The following is a 21860-nucleotide window of genomic DNA, read 5'->3' as shown; positions in this document are numbered from 1 at the left end:
TAAAAATAGAAATACCCTTTTGGAAGGTTGAGGGTAAAAAAATCCGATAAATAAGAGAAATTGAGAGTTAATTTGGGAACTTGAAAGAAAGTTAAAAATATTTTCAGTTATATTGACAAATAAAAGAGAATATGAGCACAATAAAACTGAAGATTCAAAATGCAAGACCACATTCTACCTTCATGTACTCAATATATAGCTATACTAAAGTCACTGTAACTGCTAATCTAAGTTAAGAGTAATTAGTAACATATTAGAAAGCCAAGAGTATTATTACAGTACTACAGAAGCACTTTGATGAATTAAGGCGTTCTTTAGGCTAGTGAAATGCTTTGGATATTAAAGTCATCACACCACTGATAGTCTGCAACCTTGAACCAGTGAAGTCTAGAGTCCATTAGACTCAATGAATTTAAGGACCCATACGCTTTTTTGCGTATGCGTTCTTTTGTTTTGTTTTGTTTTGTTTTATATATAAATTTCTGCCTTAGAAGACAAGAAGTGAAGTGTTTTTGACATTTTAAATAACTGAAAATAGAATTGTGAAATAAACCTTTGGAAAACAAAACTTGTTTACTGAACTTTGATTGAATGGGCCATCAACAAACCCAACAATCAAAAGTAGCAAAATGATGTGTCTACTAATATGTTTACTAATAACATTGCAAGCATGCTTAAAATTCTCTGGCTAGCAAAATCACCTGCTTCCTACCATCTGGCCCACATGAAGAGAAATAAAAGACCATATTAAAGACTGAATTAATTTTCATCCATATACAAGAGTTTACACACAATAAAGTTTATTATTCTTATATTTAAGCCTTTATATAGTCTTGAGCTAGGGTTAGGGAGGAGCAGGGCCAGTCAATTATCTGTAATTTGCCAGAGAAATTAAGGAATCAAACAAATATATGGCTAAAAAAACACTAGCAAGAAACCATGAATATGCTTCCATCTAAGCTGCCTCTGATACTGGAAGTGGGGCAGCAGAATCACTCATATTTGTGGGAGTTCACTGAGTTTCTCTGGCATGAACATGTCTTTGTGGAATAAAAATATTAAAAATGTCAAAAAAAATATTTTACTAATGTAAAGGTGTCAAAAATTCTCCAAGCCTGAATAATTCCTCCTTGGAGATCAGAGCTCTGATTACATGTCAACCAGTCTAAAGGATGAAAGCAATTACTGCTTTCCTTTGCTATCTGCTATTAAACTGGAAGCTGCGTAGGAGTGTTTGTTTTATTTGGTCACTGTTAAAGTGCTGGATAGCTCAGAAAGCTTTCTGGACGTGAAATAGATGATTTGAAAGCAAAAAAGGAAAATCAACAATGTTTTGATTTAAAACAAACAAACCCACCCAAACACTGAGAATTCTCTTTGTTCTAAGCTGCCATATTTAATCTTCCACTTACAGTTCTGCAGCACACCCTAAGGAAACAATAAAAGGATTTCCATAAATTTACCTTCTGGACACCACTTTGAGGTCCCAGCTTTTGAATTACCAAAGAAATCCTCTGGATTGTGAAGAACCAGGATAACATTCTCTTTACAGAGAACCAAGATAACTCTGTCATGAAGTCTCCAACACAGAAAAGACTGGTTCAGAACCACAGTCCCCAAGTGCTACTGCAGTAATCTGTATTGGCCAACACTGTCCTTTCTGAGTATCAGTTAGTAGATGCACCATCCCTGGCGACTCATGAAGGCAGTATTCTGGAGAATCTGGAATAGAAGTCAAGCCAAAGCTTGTACCCCTGGAAGAGAAAATCTGGTCAAATCCACCTTGTATCACCTGTATAGACACAACTGGTTACTTATTTCCAGACAGCTATACATCTTTTCTCTCCTCTTTTTTTTTTTTTTTAAATCATCACACCACTGATAGTCTGCAACCTTGAACCATTGAATTCTAGAGTCCATTAAAAAAAAGCAGGATTTGTTTCTCACAAGTGATTCTTTTCTTTTAACTACTTCAGCTGTTTCCACTGAAGAGAAATCTATAAATTCCATTTCAGAGAAAATCTCTTCCCGACAGTTATCCTCCGGCACTATTCTCACATTCTGTTCTTCTGTTCTCACACACAAAAAATCTTCTCTGACCTCTCTTTTTCCCCCCGCCATTAAAAAAAAAATAAAATTCTCCAGCTCCCCTAGCATCCCTTCCTTGGTCATTGGTAACCAGGGAAACCAGATACTATGGTAACTCAGGGATGAAAAAACACACATTCATTATTCCTTAAACCCCAAACTATATGGAAGTCCTCAACCCTTTCTTCTTTAGGTGATGAAGCAGCAACAGAAACAGTAGCAAATCCCCATATTTACTCATTCAGTCTTATGAGCCATGTAAACATGTATTTTCTGTATGCTTCCCCTTCAGTTTTCTAAGTGCTTTGCTATTTGTAGAACAATTTCATGTTCAATTCAGGTTGTCACAAGTGACATGTATTCTGAATGCTCTCATCACAACTCTAATTGCAATTTATTTATTTTAATGTCTGAAATCATTCAGACTCAGAGTATATGAATGCTCTTTTAGATTGGGAAGAAAAAAAAAAAACACAAACCCTCCCCAAGCCACATCTGATTATTTTCTGAGCCTCAAAACTATCAAAGTCAAATATCTTAGCTGAGATTTATATCTCAAGGGAGATTCCATGCAGAGTCCCTGATGTCTAATAAAAAATTAGTTTTGTTGTTCTCTTCCCTGAGTAAAAATAAAAACATGCTTCTCTGCAATATCTAATGCCAATTTTCATGAAATGCAAAGGTACTTAATATCTGAGACTTCTACCCTCTGCTAAATTTGTTAAAAATTGGTCAATGTGTTGAAATATTACTAAGAAGGCACATGTTACAGGGTTGCAAAGACACCATTTGTTTTAGGGAACTGGCTTCAAAAAAAATCAGAGTTAATTTCTGGAGAACCTGTGCTCCAAAAATGTTTACTCTTCTTGTTGAGAAAAAAAAAAAAAAAGAACATTTTTACCTCAAGAGCCTTCCATATTTTTATAATAAATTTTACAGAACAATTGATCTTGTTCCAAGTCCACTTGCAAAATTTCTGTAAACAGTAGCAAGGAAAATTATGCATTGGCCATGTGTTTTACACCTCACAGAAAGTACACTTCTAAATTCTACTGTCGTTGTAATCTGTGGAAACAAAGACAACTGATATCAGTGAGCTCTGTAGAAATGGTGGGTGAATTACTTAGACATCAGCCAGTAAACACTTAAAAGATTAGTTTCAATTGCTGTCACCTCTGTGGGTAGGTTTGTTCCAACTTACAGTTGAGAGAAATGATGGAAAGCTCTGTTTTAGACTTCTGTTTAACAGAACCCCCTTGCAAGAAAGAAACTGTTCAGGTCCCAGTCTGCCTGCTTCAGCAGATGGAATTCAAGGAGAATTTCTTCCAACAGGTTGAGGAGAGTGACCACACTGCTTTATCTGGCACTTCGCTTCTTATACTTCTGCTTCAGTTTTCTTCCCTGCAAATTAGGACTAAAAATACAGTCCAGGCGAGAACTTTCACTGCTGTTTTATTATTTGATTCTTTGTTCAACATAGCAGATAAAAAAGGAGTTGTAATACTTGACATACAATGAGCAAATAGTAAATAGCACATCAATAGACACCTCTTATCTATGCTCGTTCACTAGGATAGCTCTTGTCTTAAAGGCTAAAAAAAATATCCTGATTCCTAAGAAAACAATCAGTTAAGCTAAAAGCATATTCTTATTGGTACCTCCTGCTCTTCACTGTAATAAGACAGTATCCAAGCATGCCAGAATCAATGTGTGACGTCTCCATTAAACCCTTTTCCCAAGCACTACAACATCCACCAAAGATACACAGTTATAGAGCAAGCTGCTGCTCCATTTGAGACACCAAGTATCTGATTTCAGAAGTTCTGAGTTCTAAAAATATCCACTTGAAGCCACTGGCATCCACAAGTAGACAGAAACTATAATTTTTAATTTCAACAGGTAATTCAGAAATACAGGATATTTTGCTTTTCACAGTTTATAAATTTTAGTAGTTTGCAATATTTCACTGCAAGACTTCATAAAACTATGGGGGGAATGATGATGCCACACTTCCATTTTTACGATCAAGCTTTAGTGCATTGTAAGATACAATACTGAATTCATTTTATAATCAATTTACAGAGGAGGGCATCACTCCGAAGGCAGCAGCCTATCTTAATAATCATTTAATTCAGTGACTGAAAGATTTAGATCGCTAATGAAAGTACGCATGCATGAGAAGGACTATTCAAAACCACATTTTTAAACCAAGATTCATTGTCAAAACGTGACTTTTTATTTTCAGTTTACATTTACAGTGCTCACTTCTTTCAAAAACCTACATAAGATCAATTAGCCTTGAGTTTATATGGCCCCTTTATATAATATCAAGTTATAAAGGTTTCCTCCTACTGAACTTCTTTGGTCATCTTAGAACATTAATGTGCAAGAGGTTAAGATTCAACCCACAGTTAAAATTAAAACACTACTGAAGCCCTAACACACACATTGTGTTCAGTGTGCCAAGAAGGGCACAACATGGTGATCATTATATCTGATCCAAAGAAAGAACTCTGAGCAGGTACAAAGATGTAGGTATTCTGTAGCAAAAGAGCTGTGTGCTAGTTCTATTGTCTGCAGTTTGGAGCAATCAGTAAAACTTGTTATCCTATCCCGTTTCCTTCCTCATCCCACCAGAATAACAAAGCAATAAATCTGTTCAAAAGCATTTTATGCAAATGAGATATTTTTTCTTCCTGAAAAATAAAGATCAAACTCTGGTCTTTTAATACTGGAACACAATAAGAGAGAAGATCCTAAAGCATATACCATGTGTTATGATGCTAATGCTTTCTGTAGCATTTACATCATTTCCGCAAGAATAGTGAAAGCTTTTATTTCTAATGACTTCATCAATATATTTAGCTGCCTTAATGGGAATACGGAACCAGGCCTTTGAAATAGCTGCTACCTGTAGTGAATTGGCATAAGATGAATATAGACAGGAAAACTGCATGATCTCATTCAACATCATGCAGACAGTTGAACAACTTCTCCTCCTGCTTAGAACAGTAGCAGAGCACTGATCCATTGCATATAATTTACCTCCCTACGGAACATCATTTCTTTCCAAGTTCTTCCTGTAAACACTAAAAAAACAACAACAACAAAACATATTCAGTACCTATGCCTGTGCTTTACTTTCCATTTAATATGAATGTACTTTAAAAACTGTGGGAAGAAAGCATATGTTGAAATAAATATTAAAATTAAACGGAACACTACCTGTTTCTTATGTATCTATCTCCAATATGATTCAAGAAATGAATGATATATCTAAAAATAGCCTCTCTATGGAGAACTTAATAACAAGGGAAATATTCAATTTTGTGCTTTTGGCTAAGTGGGAAATACATCAAAATCTGGTTTTGCACAAATTCACGTGGGACTGAGGAAAACAACTTTTTGGCATCCTTTCTGCCTTTCATGGCATGACTTGTTTGGGGTCCTAGGTTGAAAAATTTCCTACAAATTGAGTGATATTCAGTGCTGTACTCTTGTGCATATACTTACACTAAGGAGCAACTTTCACAGAGTTTAGAAGAGAATGTTTATGTAAAGTGAAATTTAGGTCAATTAATATTCTGTACTCATTTTGCCATTGTTGCATGTATTTGTTTTGAATCAAGGTTCTCTCCTTTGGAATGACTTTCTCCTCCTGCTTGATATTTGGCAAAGTTACAAAGCTGCAAATAGAGAAGGAACATGTTTAAAAAAACATAAGACAAGTGAAATGATCCACAAAGATCCTGGAATCCAACACAAAAGGTGTGTTTCATTTTTATTCTGAGAGAACAACCTTCCCGTGCAATTCTGCATTTGTTTCACTGATACTAATTGCAGTGTAAGTGTAAAAAAAAAATAAAAACTGATTTGGCAGGGTGGCATCTAGAGTCAAATGTAATCACAGCCTCAGTAATTTGGATGTCTGACCACGAAAAACTGACCTGAGAACAGAAATAGATTTCATAAGAACGCTGGACTTCTTCGTATAATTCCCTGTAGCAGATGAGATGAACTCAAAGAGGGGGAAAACTGTGATTCATATAGTGCATTGCACAAACACAACCTGCAGTTTATCTTGAGGAAAGTTCAGTTTTTGTGCAGTAACGCATCCAGGTGGTTTTCTAAAGCCAACGTTTATTTCAAGTAGTGCATTCAAGTTTTGATTTAGAAGATTTATTTCTGAATTCCAAGTACTGACGATAAATTCTAACTTAGTGTCATTTGCTACAAATGTGTCCAAATTTGAAAAGCATTGCAATGGCAAGGTGTTTCTTATCAAGAACATATAATTTTCCAGCTCCACAGGTAGAATTCTAAGGGTGGTTGAAGCATGCAAGACATCATTGTGAAAGATAAACTATGAAATTATTCGTGGAAGATAGCAAAACAGGAAATAACATCCTACATCTCTTCAGTTAAAGGAAAAGCAAGAGTTCAAGACGTAGGTGGTCATTTCTTGGGCATATTCTTGGTATTGTGTGACCACCTGAGAATGCAGGAAGATCAGAACACTTATTTATTCACAAATTATTTTCTAATTTCAGGATAAGATTTAACAATATTCTTTTACCAATAAGCAACCTAATGTCTTAGAAACCTCATTGATTAAGAAAAGCAAGACTTGCTAAAGGAGATTTGACCTCCCACTTGTTTATTTGATGGACAGTTTTGTGACAACCAAATAAAAGGCATATTCTTCTTTTCTTTAGTTCTAAATGCACATAGAAGGACTCAGCCATAGCCTTTGGCAGTTTAAGCGTATTCTGCCTGTAACCACCATTGGTGAGGTTTAAGACTGATCAAAAGATGAGATGCCAATGTCAGTACTATCTACTGAGCCTAAAAAGGAGGAATTCAGAAACAGCTGTGCAAAAGAGCATCAGCGGTTTTTGTTTGTTTGTTTTTTAATAAACTATTCAATATAAAACTGAAAGGGACAGCAGAAAGCGAAGATAGGGTAAGAATCTGTTCCTGAGCTGTTACATGCACAGCTTGGGAAATAAAGGGAAAGACCCACGGCTTCCGGGATCACTCCTTGCTCAGCTAGTCAAGATGACTTACTACAAGTCCATATAGCAGCAGAGCAAAACAGAAAGTAAAATCGCTGCACTGATTTTCTTCTAATATATGCAAATAACCTTATTGTCATATCTCCCAATTCCAAAAGATAAAAAAAGTTTATGTTCAGTTTGCCTGATTTTTTTTTTTTGAAATCTGATTTTCATTTTTCACTGCCTCTCCACTCAAGACACAGCACACAGTAGCAAGATTAACACATTTTATTTACATGGTAATCTATTATATGGATGATTTCAAATAGCTTTTAAACCTTCTTAATAAAATTTTCTTGTTTCACTCCAATATGTCTATTTAAGAAAAGAAATTCTGTTGACGGATTTCAAATCTCTCTCTTCTACACTTCTACTTGTCAGAACTGTAAATATAGACATAGTCTTTCTGAGTATGAGTAAACAAAACTCTAACCCAACATCCATTATACGTTATTATGAACAAATTATGAAACAAATACTGTTTTACTGGTAAAATCTATACAACACTAATCTGAGGGAAAGAAACAATCTATGAATATATGGAACCTTAAGGAGGTTCATTTTTAAGCCAAAATAACTGTTTGTGAATGGCTAGCAATATACATGTGGACACTTGAGGGCAGAAGCAATAACCAGCCTGTCAGTTATCTTAACAAGCTTAAACTAATATTGATTTTCTGCGTAGATGCATACAGTATAATCAGCACACATTTAGAAGTGTTAATAAAAATGTGATCTATTGCACTTTTCTCGCTAAATCCAAAATGCCAAAAATAATCTAAATAATTCTAAGAAAATTTATTGCTTGACAAAACCTTCTGCAAGAGATCTGGAAATAAATCAAGGGTTTCTTGCTGTGACATAGCATCTTTGAACTAATGGATCAAACTGAAACACCAACTACAATTCAAATAGCTACAACTCAGTCTCATTAGAGACAAGAAAAGCAAATTAGATAAAAATAAAATCCTACTTAGGTCATCTTTCAAAACCAGCTGAGAAGTTAAAAAAGCAGTACATTCTCAGTGCTCATGAGTAACTGATTAACTTACTATGAAAAAATTTATTTTGTCACATTCTTCGTATCTCCTGCTAGACAAAGTTTATTCTTCTCTATGAGATTGAGAGTAAATCTCTCAAAGCATTTCAGGATCACCTAACAGTGAGACTATATATCCTAAATATACACAACTAAAAAAAATTCCAGGCAAAATGCTGGGCTTCTGCATATTATAAATTACCACAGATTTCATGGGCCGTGCATCACTAGTTCTGATCTTACAACTTAAGTGTAGTTCAAACACTAGACAAGATTTGTATCTCATACCTTGTCATAATCCCAGCTTAATCAATGTACTAGTGCTGCCTTTGCAAGTTTTGGGGGGTTTACATCCAAGTTTGAGCTTCTAGACATTTATTTCATGAAGTGAAATCAGCTTTCACAAATTCAATCAACTGGTAGTAACACAATTAGGTTTATCATTTGAAGTGGTGTATTCAAGACTGGTCTGTAAATACACTGTAAACTTTAGCAAAATTAACAAAGCAATTAACAATTAACCTTAATTACAGAGAAGGAACTAACTCCTGTTCTAAATTGAACCCATACTATTGTACAGGCTTCAGAAAAATTATGTGGGTAAATAGCATAGAAATGGAAATATACTACAAAGCAGACTCATCAAAAATGAACTACCATATACAAGATTATACAGTCATGCTGTTGTAAAATAACCATTAATCTGTTGTGACAGAAAACGATCAAATACCTATTGATACCTCTGATTTTTTCAGACCACCAGCATTTCTAAAGGCATTCAGAAATTTTGTATTTTACTTCTTGCATCAGTTTGAGTGCTTCCAGAGTGAGATCATTTTTTAAAATTCAAGTACAAGAAAAATATACATTAGTTAAAAAATATGATAAAATGTAACATTACGTTCTGCAACCCAAAGCAGCAAAACCCTACAAACCCTACAGAAACGCAACGCCTTTTCCACAGAAAAGCAGTATTCACAAAATTGAATTACAAGTAACAATGAATATTATCTATAAAGTAAAAAACAAATCAGTCATTAAGAAAATTCTGCAGCTCTAGTCTCAGTTGTTACGAAATTGAAGACTTTTTCATGCAGTGCAATGGTTGCATGTTTTCTCCGTAAATAACATTTTCCATATTGCCTCTCTCCAGGTAACAGCATAGCTAATATTGGTGGCTGAACATCTTATTTACAGCAGACAAGAAATGACTGAGTCAGAAGCAGAAGTCTGGCAATGATAGGAATGTACTAAATGGATATATTAAGAAAAAGAAATTTCTTTAATTTACCTAAATGGTATAAGCAAAACAAATACAACTGGCATGAGAATTATATTCTTGAAATGAACCAGTGAAGACAACAACAGTAGAACTATCTAAAGGATGTTCTGAGGTCACTTAAACAAACAAGCTTGTGCTCTTCACACACTTCAGAAGTGTTGTCACTTCTTGGAATGTCTCATACAAGGTGACAATTTCAAGAACAGTATTCCAAGATCTACATCCAGGTCAGAAAATCTGACCGGTTATTAACAACCCAAAAGAACTCTGTTCTTTATTGTGCATTAGTTTCAGATAAATAAGATAAATATTTAGTGCCACTTCTTAGTTTTGCATAAATTAATGTAGCTGTTACCCAAGTACAGAAACCTGTTCTTCTATTGCTGAAACTTTTCAATTCCAGTGAATTTTTGCTGTTTAAAATTGGAGTAAGATGATCTGGGGCATGTTCTGCAGCTGTGACAGCAAATAACTGGTGTTACTGCAAAGTTTTGTACCACCACCCAGGTGAACTTTGTACAAACAACTATGCACTTCAATGCTTTATAAAATTAATTTTACACAAGATAACAAAAAGTTTTGTCACTACTGTTATAAAAAGTTAAACAGCAAATGATGCTCAAGAAAGTCATCACACAGAAGTCCAGGTCCTTTTTCTTCCATTGGTCTGGCAAGTACAGTAACAAGATGTGCTATAAGGGACCTCCAATCTCACCTCTCTCTTTTTCTCCTACACTAAATTTGCCAACTTTTTAGTAGCGTTAGCTCAGAGAACTCTATGTGGAAATCAATTGCTTTTTCCCTTTCTCCTTTCTAATTTTTCTTGTGTTGGGGATATTCAGCATGAAAAAATAAACCTGGAAATGTATGAGAAACGGCACTCTAAATTCTAAATAGCCTTCATATTCTTGTATTCACAGGAAAGAAAGAAGAAAAAGGTAAATTAAAAACCAAGTGTTTATAAATATTTTTTTCATTGAAATTAGAAATATTTTTAACCACTGAAAATCAAAAAAGTGCCATCGCAAGTTGATTGAAAATTTTCCAATAAACTGAAAAACTTTTTCAGAATTTCCCTTCAGTTTTGATACATTTTGACCTACTCAATAATGTCTAGTCCCTGAAGTCAGAAGCAGCTGTACGTGTTTATTCTGGCTTAATTATAATACTCTAGATTCCTGAAGTAATTATGTTTCAGCTAACAAACTTGAAGTACAAACCTACCTCTTATACAATAACCCAGTCTGCTTGCTCCTTACGGTGTTAGGGGAAGGAGTTTCAGAGAAGTACAGCCATGGCAAAAAAAAAACATCCTAATGTGAAATTTTGCAATTTTTACAAGAACTAGAAATATACTTCTATAAGCATGCATTTCAGTATGAAGAATAACAGAACAGTATAGAATAACTTTTTTTCCCCCACAGAAAGAACATCCTTAAATAAGTTAAAAGCACTTTTAAACTTGTTCCTTTTTTTAAAATGTATTATCTGTTTAAGCAAAACATTGCTTGCATGTAGAAAAGGAAAATGTTAAAGAACTGTACAATAACGTTACTTTCCATTTTACATGTTGAAAAGCTTAGTAGTAAGGGAGTTGCTGTATTACATATCACACACAAAATACATAGGATTATATTGAAAGTGCATTAGAGTTAGGTCAGCTATACATCCTTCTCACTGAGATGCTATGCTTGACCTGTACAGAGTAGATGCCCGGACTAAAAGTATTTCAACTAAATAAACAAACAATCAAGAAAACTATTAAAGGGTTTATTACGATAAGCCTCATATCACCAAATTCTGAAAACAGAACTCTCAAAAACTCATGAAAATTCCCTATTGAAAAGCTGAGGGCCAACATGACAGAGACAGAACAGACATCCACTGGAGAAGGGCCTCTCCCATAAAAGAAGGCCTCAATGACCCTTCTTTTCCTGTGCATTAGGCAATGCAAGCTGTCTGGCCAACACCTCCTGTATCTGAGAAGCAGATTAAGCAATCTTTACATATAAATATCTGTAACACATATGTAAATATTGCAGAAAGATATAAATGCATCTTCAAGTTTAGTAACAGCTTTATGAATACATTATACATAAAGTAAAGGAGTATGCTTCTCTTGCATCAAATCCAATTGAAAAAAATAAGAAAATTTTATAAATAGTAGATCCTAGTTCAAATATTCAGAAGTAAATACAACTTTAAAATACAAACAACAAAAAAAAATTTTTTTGTTTCCATGGTTGAATTCTAGCAGAACAGCAGATTTATGCCACACATTATTAAGGTAGTCAAAGTCACTGTTAAATTGTACTGGTAAGGTTATTGCCTAAAACAAAGTATGTTACAGTACCGTTGAGAGATTGCTACTTCTCTTCTAAGATACCTCTTGGAAAAAATAAAAAGTCACACTGAAAGACTGTGCCAACTGCAGACCTCTTTTCCTCATGACAACCCTCAGTTTCTTTGAGTGTTGTTGCTGCTACAGTTTGTAAGAGTCCCTAAATCTCAGTTTAACTGCTGTTATTGATTCTGAAGATCTGAAATACGAGTCTAACAAAGTTTTTGCCAGCTCCTTAAGTGTCTTTTATATAAAACATTAAGGACATTGATATATTTGTTTTCTCTTTTGGAGAAGTACAGATAACTCTATCATCCTATACATCACCTTCATTGATTGGTTTATTTCTAAAGATATGTGACAATTTACCTGCAGGACACTTGTTCCTAACTCATTAAGAGCGATCAGTAAACCCTGTGGTGTTCATTAAAAAGAATCTTCTGTACACAACAGCAAAAAAATATTTCCTTGAACAATGGTTCAGCCACTGTAAGGTGGCTGTAAGGTCAAAGAAATAGATAACAAATACATTGAATGTAATCTCTATTGTATCTTCTTATTCTGAGTGCAACCTGGAGGCATAAGAGTTTGATTCATGCATGTTGTTTGTTTAGATTCACTCTGACCGTCTTGCCTTGTTTTTAATAATATTTATTTTGTGGGAGCTCATAAATTCTGAAATTTAGAAGAGAAGATTTCTGGTGAAGTAATGAGCCAAAATATGACAAAACATCAATCAAAGAAGCTAGTGACTTCTGACCCTTTCCAGGCTTGGTTTTATGACTTTCATATCTTTGAAGTTATGAAAAGGAGACAAGATATGACAGGTGCTGTGCTTGGAGAAACCACTTAGTCAATTTAATTCCAGCCACCTGTGAGTAACACCACAGAACTACTTCAGCAAATTCAGAAGTATTCAGCTCCCTATCTCTTTCTTTCACAGTAGTAATATGTATACAACACAATTGCTTGGGGATTTGTTTGGCCAACTTTCTTTCAGCCCATTAAAGTAAAGGATTTAAATAAAAATGCAACATTACATTTCCACAGGGTGACGTATCAAACACAAAACCAGAGTTCAGATCAGGAAATCTTAAAATGCAGTGCCAAATGTAGTTGTATGAACTGTTAAAATAGTACTATATCTTGTCACTTCTGTATGACAGATGAAACCTAATACATGTGGTTAGAGGCTGAGACAGATAAAGAACAAAACCGAAAGAAAATGAATCCTCATATAGATCATAAGTCAGATCCTCAAGTAGGGTATTTTGGCAAAATCTGAAATGTTAACACTCTGCTACTTGCTCCAGAAGAATACAGATGGAAAGGGATGTTTATTTTCAGCCTTTGAGCTTCCAAGAGGGCCAAGAAAATACACCTTCTCAGGACTTTCCATGGAAATCTGGATACTTGAGCAGCCTGAAGGAAAGGGCAAATTTATAATCATATAGTTTTAGTTTTTATCAAGTAGGAGTTCTTAGATTTGTCTCTATATAAGCTGTACCGGATCTTTATGAAGTCAGGGAAGATGCTTCAGTTTTCAGTTATATCAGTGCCTTAGGGGAATAAGATTGTCATATTATACTTGTGGGGGAGGCTGCCATGGGGGTTTAGAGGAGAATGTTTGGAGGAGAGTTGTTTGTGTGCAGAAAAAGCTATTCAAGCTACAAATAAGTCATTAGGAAAGAGGAAAAGGCAACTGAGGCAGCTTCATTGAAGGCTTAACTATTGCTATGGGAGTGGCATCCTGCCACAATTTCACGTACACAATTGATAGACTGAGTTAAAGAGAAATAAAAGTGTATGCAAAGATGTTTTAATCATTTTTTTTCTACATTTTAAAAGATTATATTTAGCACAGCAAATAGAACAAAAAAATGGCATGTTTCAGAAACCAGAGTTCTGAAATTTTGTGGTACATTGGGTGAGGGTAAAGGCAGAAGGGAGGAGGAAAGTAAGCATGTGTCTTTTTGTGTCAATTTTCTCTCCCGCCTGAGGCTGCCACTTCAGTAATAACCCGAGTTTCTAACGCCTTATATTACACAGGAGGCTCAAGACTCTGTGGAAAGTTATGTACAATGAAGTCTGAGTAATATGTGGAGAGTAACAGAGTCTGTTAAATCTTTAGCCAAAGCTCTGTTAAATCCAGGCTTTCAGGTAGGAATAAGTTAGTCAGGATACTATCATTCAGAGGCAGAAAGAAGAAGCCTTCCATTTTTGATTTGATGAGGGAGGGAAGAAGAGCAGTCCTAGCCTGCAAGCAGACCAACGTTTGGAGTATTTAACCAGATTTTAACTTTCTCAACAGATGAGAGTTTTCAACACTTCTTGAAAGATTTGCTCAGCTATGTCACAATCACATGTAATTCTGCATAACAGAGATAAATAATACACAGCACCTTAGGAATTCAGGTGTTAAAAGAATAGCATTTGTATTATTTCTTCTTCTAAATAAATATCACAGGGCCAGTTTCCCGTAAAAGTCAGTAAAATACACAACATTCTTGAGAACTTCACTCACGTCAGTACTGATTTTTTTAGGCACTGTGCAAACCAAGAACAAAAGATAGTACCTCTGCACTTAGATTTGCTCAGTGAGCAAATCTATTAACATGGTGGATGCTCTTGCATCAAAAATCAGAAATCTTTTACGCTTAATAGGTAGAATCTTTTCCCTTTCTGATACTGAGCTTCCTGGAGGAAGCAGAGAAAAGATCAAAGCACACTGAGAATGAGATAGGGAGCAAGACCCAGGCGTTCTATTCCATTTATATCATCCTGTCTTTCAATACTGTAAATCTCCCCAAAATGAAAGCAGCCCATAGTGGAAGTTAATTCTGAACTTTGAGATTACAAAGTAGGAACTTGGGAGCTTCATACACCAGGTAACAGGAGGATGGGTGTCAAGTTTGGTCCTCACTGAACAACAGGAAAAAAAAAAAAAACACTTGGGACAGGAAACCTTGCTTCTTGGTGCTACTGTAAAGGTATACTCTGGGAAAACACCATTCTCCTGAGAACTTCACAAAACATTTTGAAAGGCATTAATTTGGAGAGTAGACAAAAAAGTACACAAAACACCATTAGTCATGTTCCCAGAAGATAAAATATGTCTATGTCATATGTGATTACTACACCACATTTGGGCTTGTCTCTTTTCCATCTTTAATCCTGACTTTCTATTTAGACATTTTATATGTTTATAGAAACAGACATAAGTAGATGGAGTAACACACAGGCTGTTTTTTTGTGAGTGATTATGCATGTTCTAACACAGGAAATGGTGGTTAACACAGGAAATAATTATTACATTAGAAAACCCACAGTGCATCTTCATGAAAGTCCATGAAGAACAGAGTAATTGTTCAAATATGGATTACTTCAGTCATGATCATATAGGGAATAACCTTCTCTTTCACACTGTAAGCACCCTGAAAGGTCAATATGCTTTTCTGCACTGCCTCAAATGTTCATCTCCAATGTTTTGATAGTTTTTCAGTCCACAAACAGAAGTCTTCAACAGCTCTCAGTGTACTTAGCTGCAAAAGCTAACAGGATTTAGAATATACCTATTTTTCACAATCATAATGCTGAACACCACCTAAAAATACCAATCCTCATTGCCTGTAGTCATTTCGTAGTTATGAAATTCTTGTAAACCTTCTAGCCATACAGAGTAGTTTACTTAATCAGAAAATGCAGTCATCTGCCCACCCCTACCCATTTATTTATGAAAAAAATACATGAAAGATACTTTCAATCAAATAAAATTTCCCTCAAATTGATATGAAAATTAAAATGCATTTACTAAATCTGGATAACTCCTTTAGTTCCTAACTCAGGAATAACAATTTGGTTTATGTCCAATACAGATTCATTAAGGGAGTTAGAAAAAAATTTTTTGACTTCAAAGACACTTGAAGCTGGCCATAAGAACCAGATTCCTCTCAGCCTTATTAAAAATATGGAGAGTGAAGATTCACAGAAAGGATTTACCTTTCCTCTGTTGATAATCATACAAACAGCAATAAAAAGGAATATACATTATGCTACTTTCCTAAATTGTTAGAGCAATCATGTCCCCAAAAGTTTGGAATGCAAGTAATCTAGTCCGAGCAATGCAAAACAATACTGCATTTGAACATCTAATCTCACTAGGAGAACTGCTGTCAATACCCCTTTTCAACCCTGTATATTTAATAAACTCTATTTTATTATATGCTATCTGGAGAACAATAACATTCCCAAATTAAGGATGTCACAAATTATACATTTGGAAGGTGCTGGAGCAGTTGAATAAAACCAAGATGTCTCACAAAACCAAGTTAAAAACAAATTGTGTGACGGAGCACTGGAAGAGGCTGCCCAGGGAGGTTGTGGAGTCTCCCTCTCTGGAGATATTCAAGGCCCATCTGGACACCTACCTGGGCAGCCTGCTCTAAGGAGCCTGCTTTGGCAGGGGGGTTGGACCCGATGATCTTTCAAGGTCCCTTCCAACCCCTTCGATTCTGTGATTCTGTGTGTGATCTTAGCAAACTGGAAACTCTGTAGCTGCATATACTGTACGTTTACATTTGATTTTGCGCCAATTACAAGATGAGGTGCATTACAAGACGCAAGGTACAACCTTGCATTACTACTGAGGCATTTTCAGAAACAGGTTCTAAACCTGCACATAGAATACAGCAGGAAAATGCTAGGCTAGAGGCAGTATTATGGATTCTAATAATTCTAGACACAAGCAGAGATTCAGTAAGAGCTCCACAGTGCTTTCACATACTTGATTGTATGTGGAAGATGCAGTTGCAAATAGGCAAAATGTTGGCCCTGCAGGGAGGAGTTCAGCTGGGAGCTTCCTGTTCAGTGATGCTATAAGACTAAAATGGTCTAGCTACATTAAAGATTCTTCACACTGCAGTCAAAAGCATATGAATCAATCAGGAAAAAAACCCTTACAATTCCTATTCTCAGCACATAGTCTTAGTTGAGGACAACTTCCCATACACTATCCACAAAGCAATATGTGCCCGTTTTTCCGAGCTGAAACACAAAAAAAGGGGGGAGATGAACAGACGCAACAAGAGAATATGAAAATTCCAGGGGTCAAGTACAAATACAGTAAGGAAGAATTTATAATTAATTTTAAATATTCCAAGTTTTTTTTGTTTGTGGTGTTTGTTTGTTTGTTTTTCCCCTTCTCAGGATATCTGAAGTGAGTACACAGGGACACAGAGCTTGTGCTTAGTTGAGAGATACCTGGAGTCAGGCATCTATATTTGCTTCTAGGTCAAAGTAAGCTAATGTAATAAAGTAATGGAAAACCACTGAAGGATCTTGGCTGAAGACATGTATGTCAAACTTTCTTTAGATAACAGAAACACTGCTTGACAGAGAAAGGTTTTTGTTAGTGACTTTCCGTCTACTACAAAGCACCTTGAGTTGTCTTGGCACAGTGACTTGCCATATGGGGTGATGTGTGACCTGTGTTAATTTTGTTCTTATCAAGACATTTTGTTCAATTTCCACAGAGATGTTGTGATGGAAATTATTGGCTACATATGGCAGTAGGGATACACGAAAATTTGCAGCCTTTTTAGGACATTCAGAGCTGATCATAATTCCACAACAAATTCCCAAGAATACTCTACCACTATTACTTTGATATTAAAAAAAAAAAAAAAAAGTACCCTCATGGTAATAGAAATAACATTGCTTAAATTACTAGTAATGTGACAATTAACTAAGTTGATTTTTTCTCCTCTAATGGCAAATATTTGAATATTCAATGGCAACTATGTTCTAGCTTAGGAGCAGTACATTCCCCTACACTTGAGGCAAGAACTACTCAAAAGGAAAACTTTGATAATCGCTTGGTATTATCTTCACATTGAGCAAAGCTGTTTTGGTCATTGTTTTGAATGCTCTCTCTTTTGTCTTCACTTAGAGCATGACCATCTTGCCTCTGAATACAAATCCGTCTATTTATACTGAACAACATTGACCAATCTTTACAACCCTTTAACTAGTTTGTTTCTGCTTCCTCCATTTTCTTAATATCCCCTTTGTGAAACCATGATCTTCAGTTTATCCCTGTTATTCTTCTAGCCACCTTCTCATTAGATCTAAATGGAACAGCCCACCACTCTAGTTGCAGCAGCCTTCTCATCTGTAGTTTCTAGATGTGATGAGCGTTTTCTAAATCATTCTGTCCAGTTGTCTACTTCTATTGCAGTGATTACCAAAGTGTCAATTGCAATGCTACCGAGGCTGCAAATTTTCACATATCCCTGCTACTAAACTTTATCTGATTTGAACTGTTTACATTTTCCATAAGATAAATCAAATTTGGTATACTTCTTGCACAAATGACACTAAATATCAAAATTGTACCATCCTCCTTTTCACAGATCAAAAAGTATAGGGAGATATTCTATCAATTTATCAACATACTATTCCCCACCAGCTGACAGCTGTTGAATTTCAGACAATCACCGATCACTTCATATAAACCACTATATCAGTTTCTTGACAGATCAGTGAATTCTAGTGTGATTCAGTAGGTACCAATTTTAGTGATCAATTTTACTCCATAACTACTGTATTTGAAATATATTGGGCACTTTTCCCTAGTCTCTTGAGATTAAATTATATGTTCCAACATAAAGTAAAACTCAGCAAATCAAGAACATGTTGCTAAAAAGTACTCATCAGAAGGCTAGTTATGTATGAACAGAGTAGTAAGGACTAATGCAAAAATCAGAACCTCTCTCAAGTTTTTGACTATTTTCTCATCTTTTCATAGTGACTTTTTCCCTCAGTTTCACCTAGTTTATCTCTAGCAATGCTCAGCTGAAGGTCTCTGCTTTCCAGCTAGTCCAAAGACCTCTTGTTGTCAAGAAAATAATTATAGAAATATGAAATATTTTTAACAGTACTATTAACATGACCAACATGTTATTTTTAAAGGCTAATAGACACATAACTAAACTGTATAAAAAATGAAAGGATGTTGACAAAGTTTTTTGTCTCATAAATAGTAATAGCAGAGAAGTCAGCAGACACTGTGTACGTGCTTGTATGTGAAACTATACGAGGAATATGCCCAAGTACAGACTAAAGAGGAGGATGGAGAAAATAGGACATAACATGGCTTGAAGCTCTCCACACAAAAAAATAACCTGCATCTTGCACATGTAAGCATCTAGCAGGAAAATTCAGGTAAATCCAAAATATTAAAAAATATTCTGTTCACTTAGGCAACCTGTGAGAAGCAATGCCATGCATTCAAACAACTTCAGAATAGTAGATTTGTGTGATGATAGCTCAAATACCCTTCTGTTCCCCTACCCTCTCCCAAGCATTTTCATCTATAAAAATACTCATAAAAACACCACTATTCTTTTTTCCCAGAGCAATGTAACTTTATCCAACACCCTGGGTTGCCATCAGAAGTCTGCTTTCGCAATACTCCTGTGTACAGTGTTTATTACTTTTAAGAAAGGAACAGAACTAAGGCTACAGAAACCAAAACATTTTCAACATTTTGATTATATAAAACTAATAAAGATTTTTCTCCCAGACCTAGGATCCTTTAAGTCAATAGTTTCCAAAAATAAATTGTTTCTCACTTTCCACATGAAAATAATAATAATAATAAATAAAATAATAGCAATCAATAGAGAAGTCGAAAGTTTTTCTTCACTAAATGTTCTTAAAGCACTTTTTATTGCTTGGAAGGAGACCTAACATTAGAAAGCTGTAATAGTCATAGCTTCATGTGTCTTTGCAATTCACTTGAATTTAAACCATGGAGTCATGCTCAGAGGTGACAAACGATTACATGTATTTGCTACAGTTAACCTAATTTCCCTTCCCTTGTAAGGTTTATTACTTGCCACTATGGCACCCCATTCTAAATAAGGCCCTGATTCAGCAAAGCATTCAATCCACTACTGCACTTTAAATCCTGGATGTAGGATAAGGACACCTTTAAACTACATTACATTTATGTGATTCGTATTTATGCATGTCACTGAATTAGAAGGGCTGCTAAGTATTCAGGGCAGGAATCATCTCTGAAGATATACCTGGTAAACTTATCACATTTAGTCAGTAGATATACAGTCTTAAATGAGCTTTCAGTTGTACTGAAATAAAATCCAGTATCAATAATCAATAAAAAAACATTTTCTAGCTTGATTTTTATGCAACACATTCATCAACTGCTGCAGTTTTTATTATTCTCTGTTTCTTATTTTCTATTTTTCTTTCTTTCAAGTGCTTTACTACCATAGTTGAGAAGAAAAGGAAAACCTTTATTTTATTATAGTTTAGGAACTCTACTTAGTTCAATAATTACTATCCTTTAAGGCTTCTTAATTTAAATTCAATCCTGAGGAAAAAGGAATTGGAGACGAGAATACTTTGGCTTTATCTTTTCATCTCTTTGCACTTCCATCCAAACTTTAGAAAAAAATATCATGCTTTCCTGTAATGAAAATGCAATATATTTTATTTTATCCTTTCTCATCTTCTCTACAGTTCTGCACAGTTAGATTAACACTGTTATGAACAGAGTAAAACTGTTTTGGATCTCCCTCTGGAACTTAAAAAGGTAAAATAGATTGCACGGCAAAGCTCATTTGGACTCAGAAGCTTGGCTAAAATCTAGCTCAGGATAAACAAGAAAACACCATGAGAAAAGCACAGTGTTGGGAGCACAGACTGTCTTGTATAGCACTGGGCTGTCTTCAGCATCCACCGTTTGCTTGAATGTATTTCAAAAGAAGTCAGTAAAATTATTTGCTTATCTTTCACTAACCAATGCCTTTTATACAATGCAGCAAGATAACTCATCTGTTTTTTCTTTTCACCTTTATAGTGATGATTTCAAGTCCTTAAGGGAAAAAAACAAACACAGGTAAATCTATTAAAATTAGGATTTTTTTTTAAATCAAAATTTAACAGACAACTACTAACTGCTTAGTAGCAAAACATATGGCCAAACTTCATTTGGCAAAACAATGGTTGCCACAGCTCCCACTAAACGCTAGCTTCTCATCGGTGGCAACAGTATACCCACTGACTACAGTATGAAGAGCCCATAAATAGTGATTGTTGCCTATAATGGGAAGCCATAGTAATATCTCATGAGATCATAGAACTTTATGGTGTAGTTTTTGTAGCCAAAAGGTATCTTAACAAGATAGAGGCATACAGGGAGAGTAACAGAATGAGAGCTAAGTGATATAACCTAAGCTACATTTATACTGTGTACATTTTTAACAGTATTAATGTAGTAAAGGACAGGTTTAGGCTCACTATGTCTGGCTTCTGTGAGTGCTTTAAGCATGTCATTGACTGCAGCAAAATTATTCATAATAAATCATTTGTTGGCATAAATGATTAAATGGCAACTAAATGATCACTGTAATCACTTCCTAGCATAACTGATAAAGTACAATTGTAGATAGAATTTTTGCACATTTCTGCAATCAATTATTTATTCATGCTAGAAAATTTTTATTTCTCCAGTATATTGTCATCTATGAGCTTTGGTATGAATCACTGGGAAATATTTAACAGGGAAGCTTCCGATTATCCATTAGCCACATTAATATTACTTGTTATTCCCCCAAAAGTTCAAATATATTGAAAAATCACCATATGAAACAGTGAGTGATCACTGAATCTGCTAAACATGGATTTCAAGGTATGTTATAAATATCTATATTTCACAGAATATTAACCCTGTTTTACAGATTAACAGAGAAAGTGAGAAATTGTACGTTTCCTAAAGACATGCATGAAGGCCATGGCTCAGCAGAAATTGTATTGACTAATACTCCCCCCCCCTAGGTATAATAAAGCTTGCATAGGGTTTTGAAGCTTTGGTACTATGATGTCTAAAAATGAATGATTCTAAAACTGGCCATTGCGTAAAACAAAATATGGATACTAAAATGTTAGTTTACTAGTGGACCAATCACCATTTTGTCTTCTGCGTTTGTATTTGTTAACAAAATTTTTGTTAAAGATGCTGCTAGCATT

At 35.1% G+C, this 21860-nt stretch overlaps 1 protein-coding gene and 1 long non-coding RNA gene across 20 annotated transcripts in view; one reads left to right on the top strand and one right to left on the bottom strand.

Annotated features, from left to right (window-relative positions):
• Positions 1 to 21860, bottom strand: part of LOC310905657 (uncharacterized protein) — a 251501-nt gene that overhangs the window by 152964 nt on the left and 76677 nt on the right. The window lies entirely within an intron of this gene.
• LOC310905661 overlaps positions 1 to 21860 on the top strand; it is a 34860-nt gene that overhangs the window by 863 nt on the left and 12137 nt on the right. Inside the window, exon 2 of the long non-coding RNA XR_014589212.1 lies at positions 1415 to 21860. This exon is cut by the window's right edge and continues 12137 nt beyond it. This is a non-coding gene — a long non-coding RNA (uncharacterized lncRNA). The remainder of the gene's footprint in view (positions 1 to 1414) is intronic.

The sequence above is a fragment of the Anser anser genome (assembly GCF_964211835.1).
Source record: "Anser anser genome assembly, chromosome: 11".
Classification (NCBI taxonomy): Eukaryota; Metazoa; Chordata; class Aves; order Anseriformes; family Anatidae; genus Anser; species Anser anser.
This window is presented reverse-complemented; position numbering and strand designations above follow the sequence as displayed.